General features: G+C 44.3%; 1 protein-coding gene across 1 annotated transcript in view; it reads left to right on the top strand.

Annotated features, from left to right (window-relative positions):
* The first annotated feature begins 8,727 nt into the window (after positions 1 to 8,727).
* Positions 8,728 to 17,078, top strand: part of PolD1 (DNA polymerase delta 1, catalytic subunit) — an 82,039-nt gene continuing 73,688 nt past the window's right edge. Inside the window, exon 1 of the mRNA XM_075690387.1 lies at positions 8,728 to 8,933. The gene's annotated coding sequence lies outside the window, so the exon portion shown is untranslated. The remainder of the gene's footprint in view (positions 8,934 to 17,078) is intronic.

The raw sequence follows: 17,078 nt of genomic DNA, 5'->3' as shown, positions 1-17,078 counted from the left end.
TGTATTTTCTAGGCGGACGAGATGATCAGTTGTTGAACACGCTTTTTTAAATCCGCACTGGTGGATGTCAAGGAGTTCACGTGATTCAAGAGTGAACATCAGCCTCATGTTCAAGATACTTTCAAATGATTTTGCGAGACAACTTGTGAGAGCTATAGGCCTGTAACTGCCAGGGCTGGTTGGTGGCTTTGCAGGCTTCAGAAACGGTACAATCACGGATATTTTCCAAGCCTCCGGTATTTTTCCCGATACCCATATTTTGTTGAAGAATTGTAAAAGTGCGTTCACAGCAGCGTCTGAGAGGTGAGCCAGCATTTCATAATGTATTTCATCAGGGCCGGGTGCCGTCTGTTTACCTGCGGACAGTACTTTTTGGATTTCGTGAAATGTGATTAATGTATTATAGGGCTCATTTGTACAGCCAATTGTAGGAAGTTTTTGTTTTTCGGTTGTATGTTTGTGCTTTAGGAACGATTGGGTGTAGTGTGAGGAACTTGAAACATTAGAAAAATGTTCCCCTAGTACGTCTGCCTGTTCCTCTATACTTGTTTGTGTGCCAGGAGCTGTTAAAAACGGGATTGTGAAAGGGGAGAAGCTGCCATTTAATTTGTGGACTTGTTCCCACATTTTTTTGGATGTGGTTGAGCTGTTAATAGAAGATATGTAGTTCTTCCAGGAAGTTTTCTCAGCATCTCGACGGATGCGGCGTGCGTTGGCTTTCGCCTTTTTAAAATTTACAAGATTTTCATTGGTTGGGTATCTACGGAAGATGCCCCAGGCTTTGTTTTGTTTCTTTTTTGCTTCCTTACATCCTTGTGTGTACCAGGTTTTTTGATTATGTCGAACCACTCCCGAGGACTGAGGGTTAGCTAGCCGCGCGGCATTAATAATACATGTTGTGAACAGTTTGTTTTGATCATTGACATTTAGATTACTTGAGAAAACTTTTTCCAGGGTGGCCTGCTCTTGAAATAGTGCCCAGTTTGCCAAGTGTAGCTTCCAACGACGTGGTTTGCTTGGGATGATTTGTGGTGGGGATGATAGGTTAATTTTTACAGGAAGGTGATCACTTCCGTAAGGGTTGTCAACAACATCCCATTTAAAATCTGTAAAAAGCAATGGGGAACTAAAAGATAAATCTAAGCAGCTCATCTTGCCTGAGCTCGGAGAGCAATATGTGTGCTTTCCTGTATTGAGCAGGCAGACATTATTTGATAAAATAAAATCTTCTAAGATACGGCCTCTAGTGTCTGTTTGGTCACTCCCCCAAAAAGATGAGTGAGCATTAAAATCCCCTACTACTACATATGGCTCTGGTAGTTGTTTAAAAAGTGCTTCTAAATCATGAAGTGTAACATTTATATGTGGTTCCAGATACACAGTACATATTGTAATTGTTTTAAAATCAAGGACGGTGACTGCTGCAGCTTCATATTTCGTTTGAAGCCTGATTTCATGAGTAGCAGCACCATTTTTTACTATTATCGCGACACCTCCTGAGAGCCTACTCGCTTGCTCTCTATCACAACGAAATACTTTGTAGTTTTTTAAGATGTTGTTATGTTGTGGTCCTAAGTTAGTCTCTTGTAAACATAAAGCCACAGGAGAAAATGAGTTTAGGATGTCTTTTATGTCGTTGTAGTTTTTAAGGAGTCCACGACAATTCCAATGTACTAGGAACGTCATGTTTAATTATTTTGTAGGGGTGTGGCTATAAAGGATTAGGTTCCTCGTCTTTGAGGACCCGTTATTGGGGTTCTTTCTTTTTTCTTTTTTTCAAGGGAGTTGTGCCTCCGCAGTTGCGGGGGCGGACTAGAAGTTGTCTCCATAGCCTCTCCTGAGGCACTGGAGGTCCGCGACACCGCGGGTGTGCGTGTATCAGGCCTCTCCCGTTGGGGAGAAACTTTGCGGGCCGCCGACTTGAGGGCCGGCGGGCTCTGTTTTGTAGGTGGCAGGACAGCTTGTGCTGTCTCTGTCTGGGGCGTGGGTGGCTCTGCCGGAGGCTCGGTAACTGTGGCCTCAGCAGGTGCCGAAGGTTGGTGTGGCGCTACGCCCCGTCGCACCACATCAGCGAAGTTGCTTCTTCCATTGAAAGAGAATGTGTTTGTCAGTGTGATGCGCCTTCTTGCTTCTTTGAATGAAATGTTTTCTTTGGTTTTCAACGTGATGATTTCTTTTTCTTTTTTCCAGGACGGACACGCCCTGGAGTACGCGGCATGTTCTCCTTCACAGTTTACGCAATGCGCTGCACCGTCACAGTTTTCAGAAGTATGTTCTTTAGAAGCACATTTTGCACAAGTTCTGCGGCCCCGGCAACTCTGTGAGCCATGGCCGAACCTCTGACAATTGAAGCATCTGCGGGGGTTAGGAATGTAGTGCCTTACAGGTATGTTTAAGTAGCCGACTTCTATTTGTTCAGGAAGTGTGTTGCTGTTGAACGTGAGGATCAGGTGTTTTGTGTTGATTTCTTTGTTGTCCTTCCGGATTTTGATCCGGTGAACGTCTATGACATCTTGGTCGGTGAGCCCTTCAAGCATTTCTTGTTCTGTTAGGTGAACGAAGTCGATTTCTGATATTACACCGCGGACAGTGTTGAGGGATCTGTGGGATGTAATGGAGACAGGGGTGTCCCCAATGGACGCGAGGTTTGACAGTTTTGTGTGTTGCACATTGTCACGAAGTTCAAGCAGCAAATCGCCACTAGACATTTTTGAAAGCTTGTAGCCAGGGCCGAGGGCTTCTGTCAAGGACTTGGATACTGTGAATGGGGACAAGATTCTTGCTGGCTTTTCTTGTACTTCGCTATGTATTACATGATATTTCGGGAAGGTAACTTTCCTTTTCTGGAAAAATTCACTTGCTTCGGTCCGCCCTCTCTTATGAGAGGGGCGATCATTTTGGGGGAAAGGAGGAGCCATAGAAAAAAATATATTGTTCAGCCGCGGTGCCAGCCGCCCACCATGGAGCCCAACGAGGGGACGCGACAGGAACATGCGAACAAGTCCTGCACACGCCAGCTGTACATCGAGGCTATAACCTAATACGACATAACCAAGGTAGGTTAGCCCCACAAGGTTAACCCTTGCCACCTACGAAAAATTGAAGTGAATAGAAGATACAAGAAGACAGGACAGGTGTGAAAGAAGAGGGTAAAGAAAAAGCGTGTGGAGGAAGAAGACAGGAAAAGGTGACTGCCGATTTCCCCCGGGAGGGTCAGTCCGGGGGTGCCGTCTACTTGAAGCGGAGGCCAAAGAGGTGTGTTGCCGCCACCGAGGGGCCGTAAAGGTCCAAACACCCGGCATTGGCTCAACCCCCAGGATCCCCTTTTCCCCGGACACGGCTAAGCCGCGCACGGCTACGCGCGGGAGGGTCCAACCCTCGTGTGCTCGGGTACGTGGTGTCGCAACACACCAAACGCCTGCTGACGCAGACGCCCCTGCGGGGCTGTAGATGGCTTTCATAGATTATGAAAAGGCATTTGATTCGGTAGAGACACCAGCAGTCATAGAGACATTATGTAATCAAGAAGTACAGGAGGCATATGTGAATATCTTGGGAAATATCTACAAATATTCAACAGCTACCTTCGTTCTCCAGAAGAAAAGTAGAAAGTTACCTATCAAGAAAGGGGTCAGGCAAGGAAATGCAATATCTCCAGTGCTATTCACTGCATGGTTAGAAGAAGTATTCAAGCTATTAGACTAGGAAGGCTTAGGAGTGAGGATCAACAGCAAATATCTCGGCAACCTTTCCCTTGCAGAAGACATTGTCCTGTTCAGCAACACCGCAGATGAATTACAACCAATGATTGAAGACATAACCAAGAAAGTGTAAGAGTGGGGTTGAAGATTAATCGGTAGAAGACAGGTTGGGTTCAACAGCCTGGCAAGGGAACAAGAATTCATGATCGCCAGTAAGCCTCTGGAGTTTGTACAGGAGTACGTTTATCCAGGTCAATTACTCACAGGCGACCCTGATCATGAGAAGGAAATTTACAGAATAAAAATGGGTTGGAGTGCATACAGCAGGCATTACCAAACCCTGACTGGGAGCTTACTACTTCCATTGAAAAGTGTACAATCATTGCATTGTATTGGTGCTAACATATGGGACAAACTTTGAGGTTAAAGAGAAGCTCTAGAACAACTTACGCACCATGAAAAGAGAGGTGGAATGAAAAATGTTAGGCATAACGTTAAGAGATTGGAAGAGAGAGGTCGGGATCAGACAGCAAAGGGGGATAGCCAATATTTTAGTTCGCATTCAGAGAAAGCAATGGAGCTGGGCCGGCCATGTAATACATAGAGTAGGTAACCAGTGGAGCATTAGAGTTACTGATTGGATGCCAAGGGCAGTGAAGCACAGTTGGGGACAGCATAAAACTAGGCGGGGTCATGAAATAAGGAAATTGGCAAGCGCAAATTGGAATCAGCGAACGCAAGATAGGGGTAATTGGAGGTTGGTGCGAGAGGCCTTCGTCGTGCAGTGTACATAAAAATAGGCTGATGATCAATATGAAAATGATCTGTTGAGCCTGGTTACTACATAAAAAGCCCACTGTAAGGTTCTAAATACAATCAAATTACGAACATCAAGCAATTAAAATTTTATAGGACAGGCATTGGTGTATGTGAATTAGTTATGTTATTTCAATACCTTGTGATGGTGTACAAATTTATTGTTTAAATGTTCTATTCATAATAGAGAGTGATTACATTTACAATACTTTTATTTTTCACCAATCTCAAGCTTGATGCTTTGTACAGATTAAAGTGTATACCTAATAACTATGCAAAAAAAAATGTTAGTTCATTCGATTTATCAAATAAAGCAAATGTTTTCACTCATAATCTGCTCTTCCTACAGTGCATGTGCTTGACCGCTTTATTAAGTTCAAGCACTGATGCTGCTAGAACTTTATTTTTTTGGACTTTTAAAAAGAATCTTTCTTTGCCTGCTTTCCTGGGTTTCACGTGGCTGATTGCAGGCTACTGTTGAATTAGTCGCTATCTCAGCGGGTATATTTGCCAATATATACACGAACACTCTCTGTGCCGAATGAAAGAAACAGAAAACGAGGTGATATAAGCCTTGTATGCTGACCAAGTATGCACACATCTGTGCATATATGACGTGATTTATGAATGCAAAAAGCAGGCATGGCATGAAATAAAAGGGTAGACATGGGACAAGCACCAATGTAAGCTGTTTATTCCACAATGTCGTCATGAAATATGTATATGATATGCACATGGGCAGACACGTTATTAGAAAGAGAAAAAAAAAGGATTTGATTACTTGATGTATGCCTTGAGGACTCCGATTTCTTTTTCATACATAGAAATGGAAAGCCCACTAGCACAGTGCTCCCCAGTCTTTTTTATATGCGATCTTTCCAGTAACAAGCAGGCTTGCTCATTGCAGCTTTTCCCGAATTCTTTATTTTTTCTGTTAACATTAATGCATCTAATTATCTTGCAGACAATTTTCATGTTTATCGGATCCTCCTGAAATTGTTAGGGCTGGCCGCATTCCAATTGATGACTTTAAACTTCCAGATGAAGTGATCATTTAATGGGGTCTTGAGACTTTTTAAACATAGTGTTATGTGTAGCTGATGCATTAGGCTATTTACAATATATTTACACATAAGCCTATGATGGTGACTCTTTATCAATCGGGAAGATGTCGTCTTCATCTTGTTCAGTGCAACCACACAACTGTTCCGTATCAATAGCAAAAAAATATTGCCAATCTGTTGTAAAGGCTGTTGTTAAAATGTGAGCCAAGTATTATAACATTGCACACAGCAGGAAATTTAAAATCTCATATCAAAGACAGCAAAAAATAGGTTGCTCTTGCATTTGCACTGTCATCAAGCAACGTCAGTGCAAGCGGCTGATCCCACCAGCACTTCATATTGGCTGATTTTGGGATTGCGAGAGCATTCTCAGAAATACATTACTGATTATTTTTAGTTAAAACCTATACATGTATGACACCTCAAAAACAGAGGAAAATAATTTATTCTTTGCACTGCCGGTCTACATGTGGTGTACAAGAGGATAGTGGCATTTTGCATGGCATAGACTAGGGCAGTCGCTATGGGGTGCCACAGCAAACCCTTTCACTACTGAGACACTCAACTTTAGGGCACGGCTTTTTCCTCTAGGCTTCTTCTCTGTGTAGCTTCCAGCTTGCTAGCCGAGATGAAAAGAGAGAGAAAGCCATGTATCGATGCGTTAACTCCACTAATATGTGAAGGATTTGAACAAATTTTGTGGCAAGAGATTCCTGATATGTCCTTTAATAATGAGGCCATCCTATGATTCGTTGGAAAATGGTTTGAGGGCCCCTTTAAGATCACTAGGAGCACTGCCAGATGTGGATTATACTTTTCTTTCTTTTATGCGTTGCATGTTGCAATCACTCAGTTGAGCCCTTGGGCGCGGCCGGGCGGCCACCATTGGGGGTATGAACCACTATGGTGGCTCATACCCCTACACTAGAGTTTTATGCATTGCATATTGCAATCACTCAGTTCAGCCCTTGGGCGCGGCCGGGCAGCCACCATTGACCTTTAGCGCAACCACGTGACGTGACGTCACGACAGCCGGAGGAAAAGCTGGGCCCCAACACAATATGCAACGCTTTCTTGGCTTAACCAAGCTAAGCCTGGCCATTCTTTAACTTTATTAGTGATTACACATTTTAGAAGTATGAGTACAATGTGCCACATAATGATAACAGAGGTCATTCTTAATATTTACTGCTGTGTAATAGCCTTAACATTGTATTTAATGCACATACACTGTCTGAGTGCCCACGTCATTGTGGTATATGTCATGCAGGAAATATGTGAATTACAGACAGGTCTGGCAATGAACACTTGCTTGTGTACCAGAAAAATATGATTTTGATGCAATTAATTCAGTACCTGAATCCTACTTTCTAATTACATTGAGAGAGGTCACTTTATAGATGAAATTTTCCTTCTTTCTTTCCCCTTTCTTTTTCTTATAGCAGAAGTTGTTCATCGAAGGGCTCAATAACTTTTTTTTTAATATTTCGTTGCAGCTAAGCATGCTCTATGAGAACCGGCTAGTTGGTCTTGCATGATAATTAAGAAAACATTGTGCAGAACAATAAAAAAAACAAGAAAGATGACAAACACTACCTCAGTGTATATCTCTTTTCTTGCATTTGTGTTCTAATATTCGACGTTGCAAAGTTGAAAGGACAACAAATAAGACTTGTTTTCAAGGGTTAAATGTTTATTAACCCCAAATACTGCAAATTTAATGAAGACATGGCTGATGAATGGGTATCATTCACAGAAAATAATTTACGACAGAAGGTACGATGACATATATATATCACGCTCGGAAAATATTAAAACTACGTTTACACGCGCAGAGAGTGAAGTGGTATTGCATTCTCATTCATGTTATATAATGACAATCACTATTCAAAAAAAAAAAAAAAAAAGCCATCGCATCGGTATCTCTTCTACAAGTAATTTTCTGTCTCAGTGCACGAAAACCTAATAGCAACCTACACTGCAGTCAACTGTGATGTATACATGTCACGCACTTCAAAATTCGTCACGAACACTTGCTGACACCAGAACTGAAATATGGGCCAAATGGTCACAATTCATATTAGTTGCGCAGAAAACAGACGGATGATGGTGGTGTCATCTACTCCTTACCCGTATGGTACTTGTATTTTGTGCACAATTCTCACGGTATCTGACCGTGGGCTTGCCCGAATTACTAGGATTCTGCGTGCCCAAAGAGGCACGAAATGCATGATTGAAATTTGTTCATCGACAAAATGCTTTCCTATTTTGCAAGGTCCCTTGGTTACAGAAAGATAGCGAGGAAACGTATATATATGCATGCTATATCGACCGTCAATGCATACTGGTGTGCGACTTATGCATTTTCGAGCAGTGGATCGTGAGCAATGTCTCTACGTAGTGTTTAAGCGCAAAATGGCATCCAGTTTTATCAGAAGACGCACTCACAACTAAAACGAGCAACACACGACGCAATACACGAATTATCTGTGCCGGCACCATGCAGTCGGCGGCGCAGTGCCACCACGACTCTTCGAAACCCCCAATCGATAGCAGGCGATATGTAGTGCCACTTCATGGATACATTACAGTTCCTTGAAAGCTTGCCTATCTTCGTAACAGCAACGTTATTCGTACTAGCAGATCCTACACAGTACTAAGCACGCACAACACGGCCACTAGGAACCACAGCGATTCCCCACTGCGTGCACGCGCGTGTAAACGCCGACAGTCATTTTCGATTTTAAAACACGGCGTCAAGTAAAACGACTTATCTATTTAAACGCAGTATAATTAACAATAAAACCAAAATATTAGCGTTTCATGTCTCTTATATTAAACTTTTTTTTTGTGACGTCATCATGCGTGGCAGCAGCGAACCCCACTTGGGGTCGTCTGCTGCCACGTGCGTGCACCCAGCGCCGGCCAAATCAAAACACCTTTTCAAATGAAAAAAAAAAAAACTTGTGCAATTTTGTTTAAGAGTGTAGACAACAGCAAGAAATATTTCGTCTTACATTATTTGTCTTGTTTTATATTCAAACACATATTTCACGCTCTGTCGGGTTCTTGAAAGCACATATGAAAGGCATAAGAATGGCCTACCTTAGCGTGAACTAACAAAAAAGAAAGCAACATTGCTCTATTTGGCGCGCAAAATATTGAGCGAAATATTACGATCTGGCTGTGCGCGTGTTTGCATTGCGCTGCCGCTAACTAGCAGGAACGGTGACAAATTTTGCTGTACGTCTTGTACTGGTTAATCCCGTAGTCTGAAGTCGCGTTAATCTTCGTGACGAAGGCGCGGCTGAAATTTTCCTGCGGCGTTTTTCACTGCTGCTGCCCTTGCAAGGTACGATTTTCGCTTTCAAATGACGGAAGGTGCGCGGTACTCGCATGAGTTGCGAAAGTGGCAACGTGAGGTGGTAGTATAGAGGCTAGAAGGTTATCCTAGTGTCGGGAGCGGGCGCCCTTTCCCGAAGCGCCGGAGAAACAAGTTTGGATGCTTGGCGGGGTAGTTCGAAGAGGGCGCTGCGCTCCTGTGGCGGGTTACCGACGCCAGCCGAAGGAATGCAGACACAAATCGTCGTCAGTTTTGGGTAGCACGTGTAACGACGTAGTTCACTTTGTTGCAGCCTTTATTTTCGTTGAGACCGTAGTGCCACGGCTTGGTGCGATGCGACGTTGAACTTCTGTGATAATGCCTTCAAAAGAAAGAGAGGGACATGTTTCGTTCCCCTTTGTAAGGGCGGTTACAAGTAGTCTATAGAAAAGGTGTCGTTGTTCCGCGCTCCATCCGACCCTGTTCGCTTGAAGGCCTGGGCAAGGAACATCAAGAGAGACGTTGGAAAAGGAAAGGCTGACCACCTAACAGAAATTATTGTTGAGCTATTGGATGATGGCAATTTGGAGTGTGCGGAATCTGTGTTGAAAACACAAGGCAAGCAGTTTGATCATGACAACTGTGTCGAAAAGCACAGTGACAGTAGATTAGTATATTATATAGCCGGCTATGTTGTCAGAAAGTCTTTAAAAAAATTTCCATGCCCAGAGTGTACCTCTTGCCTTTGTATTTTGCCCCTACAAGCAGATTCTGATGTAAATTCTATACTAACCAGGCAGTTTGATCATGGGGGCTTGATCTACCCTTCCAAAGCTGTTGAGGAGCTTGTTTGTAAAGTTGAGGACACATTTACTGTGTATTTCAGCAGGAATCAGCTTCATGCTGAAAGCATGGTCTGCTTTTTGCATTTCCTTCAGGGAGCGAAGCTTAAAGAAGTGGGTTGCAGTGAGCATGGGCGGTGTTTGACAACAAACATAATAAAGTTATATGCACTGACGAGGCTGCACTTCTTTGCAAAAGCAAAGAACACGGAACGGAGCACTCAAAGAGAAAAACAGAAGCTCCTGAAAATGAGGCGATGCCAGTAGAATGACAGTCACGAGAATGCTCCCTGCTTTTGTACATACCTACCTTCGTTGTGCAATAAAAAAAAAAAAAACTTGTAACAGGTTTTGAAAGCGCTCCCCATACAGCGTTTTTGCGGACCATAGTGTGCAATTTTGTAAAGCTGCAATAAACTATATGCAAAAGAAAAACGGAATGCACTCCATTTTCTCTCCACGCTTGTGGGCTGATTAGTGTCGCTTATCCCGTAGAAAAAAAAATATACCAACCCCATTTTATTACGGCCGCTTGCGTAGCTTCCGTCACTCTGGTTAAAATGGCAGCACAACAGGGACGAAGACAAGGCACATAGAAACACATGACAAGTGCACCGTCTAGTTTCTGTGTGTCTTCATCTCTTACGCTGCCATCATAACCAGCTATGGGCGAACTAGCCCAAAACGGTTTTATTTCACCGCTCGTCAAGATAAGCGTACTGGCCAATATTGTAAGGTTGACTAGCCCTCATAGATTATTGCGTGCCTGTTTTCTGAACTTGCAAATCGGCGGAAAGCGCCGGTCACTTGCGAGCGCCCGCTGCAAAGCGCGCCGGAGCCCGCAAGAGCAACCCGCCAGCGAGCGCTGGCGCCATCTGCCGGAGCATAGCAAAGTATTTCACGTCGGCACGCGCCTTCACGACACTAGGATAGCCTTCTAGCCTCTATAGTGGTAGTTATATTTTTGAGTTACTTTAGTCTACTACCTAGGTTTTTGGCAGCACTAACTCTGGCAAAAGCTCAACATATCGCCCAAACTGGACGAACACTGCCATCCAGCAGTGTGCGCGTGTCCTGCGCACCCAAACTTCTGGTAATAGTCAGAACCTTGCCGAGTTGCAAACACAGTACGAGCCGCTGACGTGCAATGTTGTTAGACACCGTATATGAGCGGGACTCGGGAGTGACTGTTCATATTTCAACAAACACGTTAAAACATAGGGCAGTGGTAATAGAAAGCAAGAAGACGAGGGGCCATCGTGTCTGTGAATTCGCATCTACACTTCAATGCGATTCTTTCACGCGCCAGCAGCAGTAGTCCACTGTCGCTTGCGGCCGTCATCGTCGCCTGTCGATGGACTGATCCTGCTTGACAGCCGCATGCTTTGTGCGAGTTCTATGCAGCTGTCACATAGCTTGTGAAATCTGACAAGCGGGTTTAGATGTCGGAATCGCCTCTGGAAAGGACTCTGTGGCACAGCATTTATTCTCTAGAGAAAAAATTAGCATTAAACCTAATGTAGCCGAAGCTCCGAAGGATCTTCGCAGCACCCTTTTTCGGGGATCAATCTTTACACCAGTCGATCGCTCTACCAAGTGAGCTAACCAGTAGGTTAGCAAGTGGCAGGACGAGGGTGAATCAATTGTCTACTTAGGTAAGCAATAGAACATTGAACAAAAAGTCGACGTTGCTGTATGCCCCATGGCGCTAGTTTGTCACCTACGTTACGAAACTTTCTGCACCTTTAACTGCTGGTGAGCCCAGTGTTACGGGCTCATTTTCATGCAGTATTTCGAAGGGAGTAAATTACAGTAACGCGCGCACCGAGCTTTGGCTGTATATTAATTTACCCCAGGTGGTCTAAGTCAACCCTTTGATAATCGATAGCTTGGATCGAAATCATTTGTGCATTAAGAGAAACTGACAGTTTGGCGTGTTGGTATGGGCTCATTTTGGAAACAGCGCCATAGAGTAAATGAAATGACACGATAACACGAGCGCCGACTTTCAACTTGTGATTTATTTGCAACAAACAACAATCGTTGTTATCAAGTGTTGTCGGCAGGTATCATAGTCAAATTACTCTGGGGGTCTGTTCGATCCACCTGCACCACTGTGAACCAGTTCACGGCAGTTCACGAGAAGTTCAAAAATTGTGCAGCTTGATTCCTGAGGTGCAGGCCCAGCGAGACACTCGAAAACGAATGCAAAGGTGCAGACACGGTACAGGCGTTATGTTATGTCACACTAATGTGCTCAAAGAGGTCCTGAACTGCAGGTATGATCGAGCATAAATTCTGCGGCGCTCTGGGGCGTTAATACACACCACAGTTGCGTATACACATCAGACGTGCTTAAGCAGGGTTTTAACTGTGCCTGTGCCTGTGTGCTGCGTCACCTGCTTTACCGCTGCTTCCTACCTGTACGCCTGCAACAAGTCGGCACCGACAGTCGAGTGGGTGCAGCAAAATCATGGACCAGCCTTGCACCTTTCCTGCACATTTTGAAACGAATGTCGTGGTTCAGCCGGCGCCACTGCTGCACTGCTGAAACAAGTGGCAGGGTGCAGCACCTTGTGAACTGGTTCAGGTGGTGCAGGCACTTGGCAGGCACTTGGTGCAGGCAAAACTTGGCACTTACACACCATAAAAAAGGATACATGTACTGGCTTTCCTTCAGTTGCGTTGCACAAGAAGGAACTTTTGTTTTCGGATGGCTAACTTATCACTTTGTTTAACCACGAGTTGTTATGTGTAGGTTTGTTTGCCGTGAAAAACTCTGAGATGCGTAGGTGTTTGTGCTGTCTTGCCATTTCGTGTTTGTGTTTTCCTGTAGCACCGTTTCTAAAATGAACATTTGTGCATTGTATGAGTTTGCTTTTGGGGGTGGATGATTGCCAATATTATGATGAGTGCAGTGACCTTCATCTCACACACAGTGAATAGAAAAATGCACTTTTGATCCGCACTGCCCATAAAATACCTGTGGCTGTTATTTAACAGAATTTAAGGGAGGGGAGGGGGTGATGATTCATGCAGCTTAAGCTAAACAGGTATTAAAGGAATACCAAACGAGAAAGAAGGTTTATTTAAGTATCCCGAGGTCCTCATGAGCCATTACATGAGTGGGGGGGGGGGGGAGGTTGAAAAATAAATAACATATAGCATGCAACACTAGTTGGCGTCCACAGGACTTGTTTTTTATAAGTCTTGCGGCGTCCCTTTGTTGGGCACCATGGTGGGCGGCTGACGTTACCGCCGAAAACCGGACATTTCCTATCGATAGTTCCTTTCCAAAACTCCCTGATCGCCCTCAGAAACGAGGGCATACTAAAGAAGTACTAAAATTGTTTGGCCGACACACTGAAAACTTCCACCACTATCAAGTCATTCACCCTGAGAAACGAGGAAAGACAATGAGAATTATCTTGCCTTTTCTCGTTTCCAAATCTCTAGCTCAAATGATTCGCCCAGGCTATAAGGCGTCAAAACTGGCTAGTAGTGACCTTCTCTTGTAACTTCATGGCAAAATATATAAAAAAACTAAGTAACCTAGTGTCTTGCGGCGACATACTAGTTTCAGTGACCCCACACTGCTCCATGAACACCATTTATGGTGTGATTTCCGATGATGAGTTGATGGAGATCACCGAGACTGAACTTCTGGAAGAATGGAAAGAACAAAATATTTTTAATGTAAGATGAATCAAAATAAAGTGGGGCGCAAAAGAAATTGTCGCGTCTGTTGTAGACCTAATAAAGTTGTTTCACTCACTAAGCACTTAATTCTCACATTCGGTTCCAATATGCTGCCAGAGACCATCGAGACAGGGTACATTAAAATCAAAGCAAGGCCGTACATCCCAAACTCTCTTTGTTGCTTCAAATGCCAAAGATTCGGCCACAGTTTTCACAACTGCCAAGGCTGACTGACCTGTGGTAAATGCAGTGCACACCAACATCTATTTGAATCTTGTGAAAACGCTCTATACTGTGTAAACTGCGATAGTGTAAACTGCGATAGTGTAAACTGCGATAGTGTAAACTGCGAGGATGCCGCATAGTTACAGTCCTGCCCATCCTGGAAAAGAGAGAAAGAAATTGTGACAATTAAGGTAAAAGAGAACCTATTGTTTAAGAAGATATAAGGATGGGTGTTGTTCCCACTAAAGAACAGCTTTTCCAAAGTGGCGCGTCAGGGGGAGCATCACAATAGCTTCCAGTTACTGTCCAGCCCAGGCGTACTGGGCTGGCGGCAATAATGTCCGCCCCCTTGGTGGCGACAGCCAGCGCTGTGCCACCACCTCAGGAGGGGCCATCGACCTCCTGGCTGGTGGCCTCCAGGGTCTAGTCTCTTGAGGCAAGGCCCTCAAGGTGAATACACCGCTCGCAAGAGCGGGTGCCCAGTGCCCCAGAAAAGGCGATGGACAGAACTTCCAGCCAACCAGTGCATCCAGAGCCTAAAGAGTGGCGGGAGTGTCTTGACCACTCCAAAAAAGAGAAACTGTGCGTTACGGGCTCTATAATCTAATTGTACCCTAAGCACACGGCACAAATTTCTTTTTCAACATGGGAATGCAAGTAGTTCAGCGGAACGTTGGGCGTCTTCTTCAAAATCATGGTGACGTTAAGGAACTCATTTGAAAATATAGTCCCAGGGTGCTGTGTGACCAGGAAACACACCTCAAACACATGCAAACATATTTTCTTCCACAATGTTCTATTTTTCGTAAAGACCGTGATGATGCCGTTGCGTCATCTGGCGGTACGGCTATTGTAGTCGATAGAGGTGTAACCTGCCGCAAATTAAAACTGCGTATGCCCCTAGGTCCAAGCGGTGTTTAATAAGCTAGTAGCTATCAGCTCCATATACATCCCTCCCAGCTATCAACTTCATAAAACCGAATTTCAAAATTACATAGTAGATCAACTTCCTGAGCCATATATTGTTGTTTGAGATCTAAATGCGCATAACACTTTGTGGAGAGGCTCCCGTTGCAACAGAAGAGGGTGCTTAATAGAACACTTCCTCTGTTCATCTGGTGCATGCTTACTCAATAAGGAGTCGACATACCATAGCATTGCACACAACACCTACTCCTCAATTGACTTGAGCATAGTATTCAGCACACCCCTGTTCTACCTCGAGTGAGGCATTATTTAGAACCCTTACGGAAGTGACCACTTCCTGATATCCTTGAATGTTACAACATAGGATGAATGCTCCCCATATCTTCCTTGATGGAAGGTTGACTCAGCGAACTTGGAACTATTCCGGGAACATACACATTTAGACAGGGAGAAAATGACTGGTATTCATATAGACAATGCTGTGAATTACTTGACAGGTTTTATATTAGATGCTGTCCCAAAATGCATCCAATAAACGAACGAGCTGTCTAATAAACACTGCATCCCGTGGTGGAATGACAAATGTCAAAAGGCAAGGAAAAAGCAAAACAAAGTTTGGGGGCTGCTACATGACTGCCCAACTGCTGAAAACCTCATTAATTTTATACAAGCTATGTTGCAGGGCAGAAGAACTCGTCGCCGAGCTAAGAGAGATAGTTGGGAAAATTATATACCTTGTATTAATGCATGCACTGATGAGAAAAAGATCTGGAACTGGGTAAACAAATTAAAAAGCCGGCACTCTCATCGTCTACCCCTAGTAAATGCCCAAGGAGACAGCCTGGAAAATCAGGCAGATTTTCTAGGTGAGCACTTTGAACAAATATTGAGTGCATTGCACTACACAAACTTTCCTGTGGTTCAAAGAACACGCAGAGCGACAGCACCTTGAACGCAAGTGTGCAAGAAATGAGGTGTACAATTGCCCATTCAGTTCAGCGAAACTTCAGGCATCTCTGAATGGTTGCAAAAACTTGGCCCCAAGTAGCGATCACGCGATTTATAAAATGATCAAGCACTTACACTCAGAAACTCTAAAAACGCTTCTATCTCTTTTTTTTATGCTATGTGGACAGCTGGGTACATTCCATCTGATTGAAAAGAAGCTGTTGTTATCCCCATACTTAAACAAGGCAAGGAACCATCTCTGGCCACTAGTTACAGACCAATAGCTCTAACAAGCTGTCTGTGAATGCTGTTCAAAAAGCGATAAATCGGCACCTAATTTGTTTCTTTGAAAATAACAAAATACTAGACCCCTTCCAGTATGGTTTCCGAGAAGGTAGGTCAACAACAGATCACCTCGTTTGCATCGAGGCCAACATCAAGGATGCCTTTATACATAAACGATTCCTACTTTCAGTATTTCTAAACCTAGAGAAGGCATACGACATCGCATAGCAGTTTGGTATTCTTCAGGACCTTTCCGCAATGGTTGTCCATGGCAACATGCTCAACCCAATCGAAAGCTATCTCTGTGATTGCACGTTTCATGTACAAGTGGGCGTTTACATGTACGTTTGTCTAGAACATTCACTCAAGAGGTCGGTATGCCACAAGGAGGCGTGCTTAGTTGCACACACTTTGTAGTAAAAATAAATTCACCTCATACAGTCATTCCACACACCATATTTTCTGTTGTGGGGATCGAAGTGCCTTCCTGTGCCTCATCCCCTAGCTCACACATTATGCTTAGCCCGATCTCCAGGAACTGCCTCTGTAATGGCAACATGGCAAACACAGCTAGCGCACCGGAGCTAATTTCCCACACAAACCGTGCTTCTGCTTCCCAGGGTCGAATCGCCTTGCAAGCGTCACCGGGACGCGCCCTGATTGGCCTCTCCACCTGAGCTCTCTTCCGCTGAGTGCTTTGTCGGCGTGGCAGACCATAGAATAAAGAACCAACTCACAGGCCCGCAACGAGTTGGTTATGTGGGACCTTTGCTCCTGTGACTTCTTGTTCTATCGCTTGATGGGCCGCTTCCCGGTTAGCCCTAGCACTACCGGCGCGCATACTCAACCGGTCTTGCGGTGAGCCTTTGCCCCTAAACGCCGTGACTGTCGCACTGTTCTGTATCTTAGGTGATTAAACCCATGTTTGTTGGCCATCTGACTCTGGAGCCTTCTCTGCGCCAGGTCGAGAGTCAATGAACCCTGCTGTAGCGCCTTTGTGCATTTCAGAGTGAAGGAGCATCGTGCCCTTTCCTGACCGTCGTTTGGAGGATGAGCCTTGTGCAAACCCATCTTCACACTGTATATGCCAAGGATGTGTAAATATGTTTTAAGTCATGCAATGTTGCTATTTGTGAACGCCAGGTCCAGCTTGGTTTAAACAAATTATCTAGATGAGTGAATGAAAACGGGTTTAAACTGAACACACAGAAAAGTACTTGCCTGCTCTTCTCCAAGAAGGGAAGTGCAA

This window comes from Dermacentor variabilis, chromosome 4, assembly GCF_050947875.1.
Source record: "Dermacentor variabilis isolate Ectoservices chromosome 4, ASM5094787v1, whole genome shotgun sequence".
In the NCBI taxonomy this organism is placed as follows: Eukaryota; Metazoa; Arthropoda; class Arachnida; order Ixodida; family Ixodidae; genus Dermacentor; species Dermacentor variabilis.
This window is presented reverse-complemented; position numbering and strand designations above follow the sequence as displayed.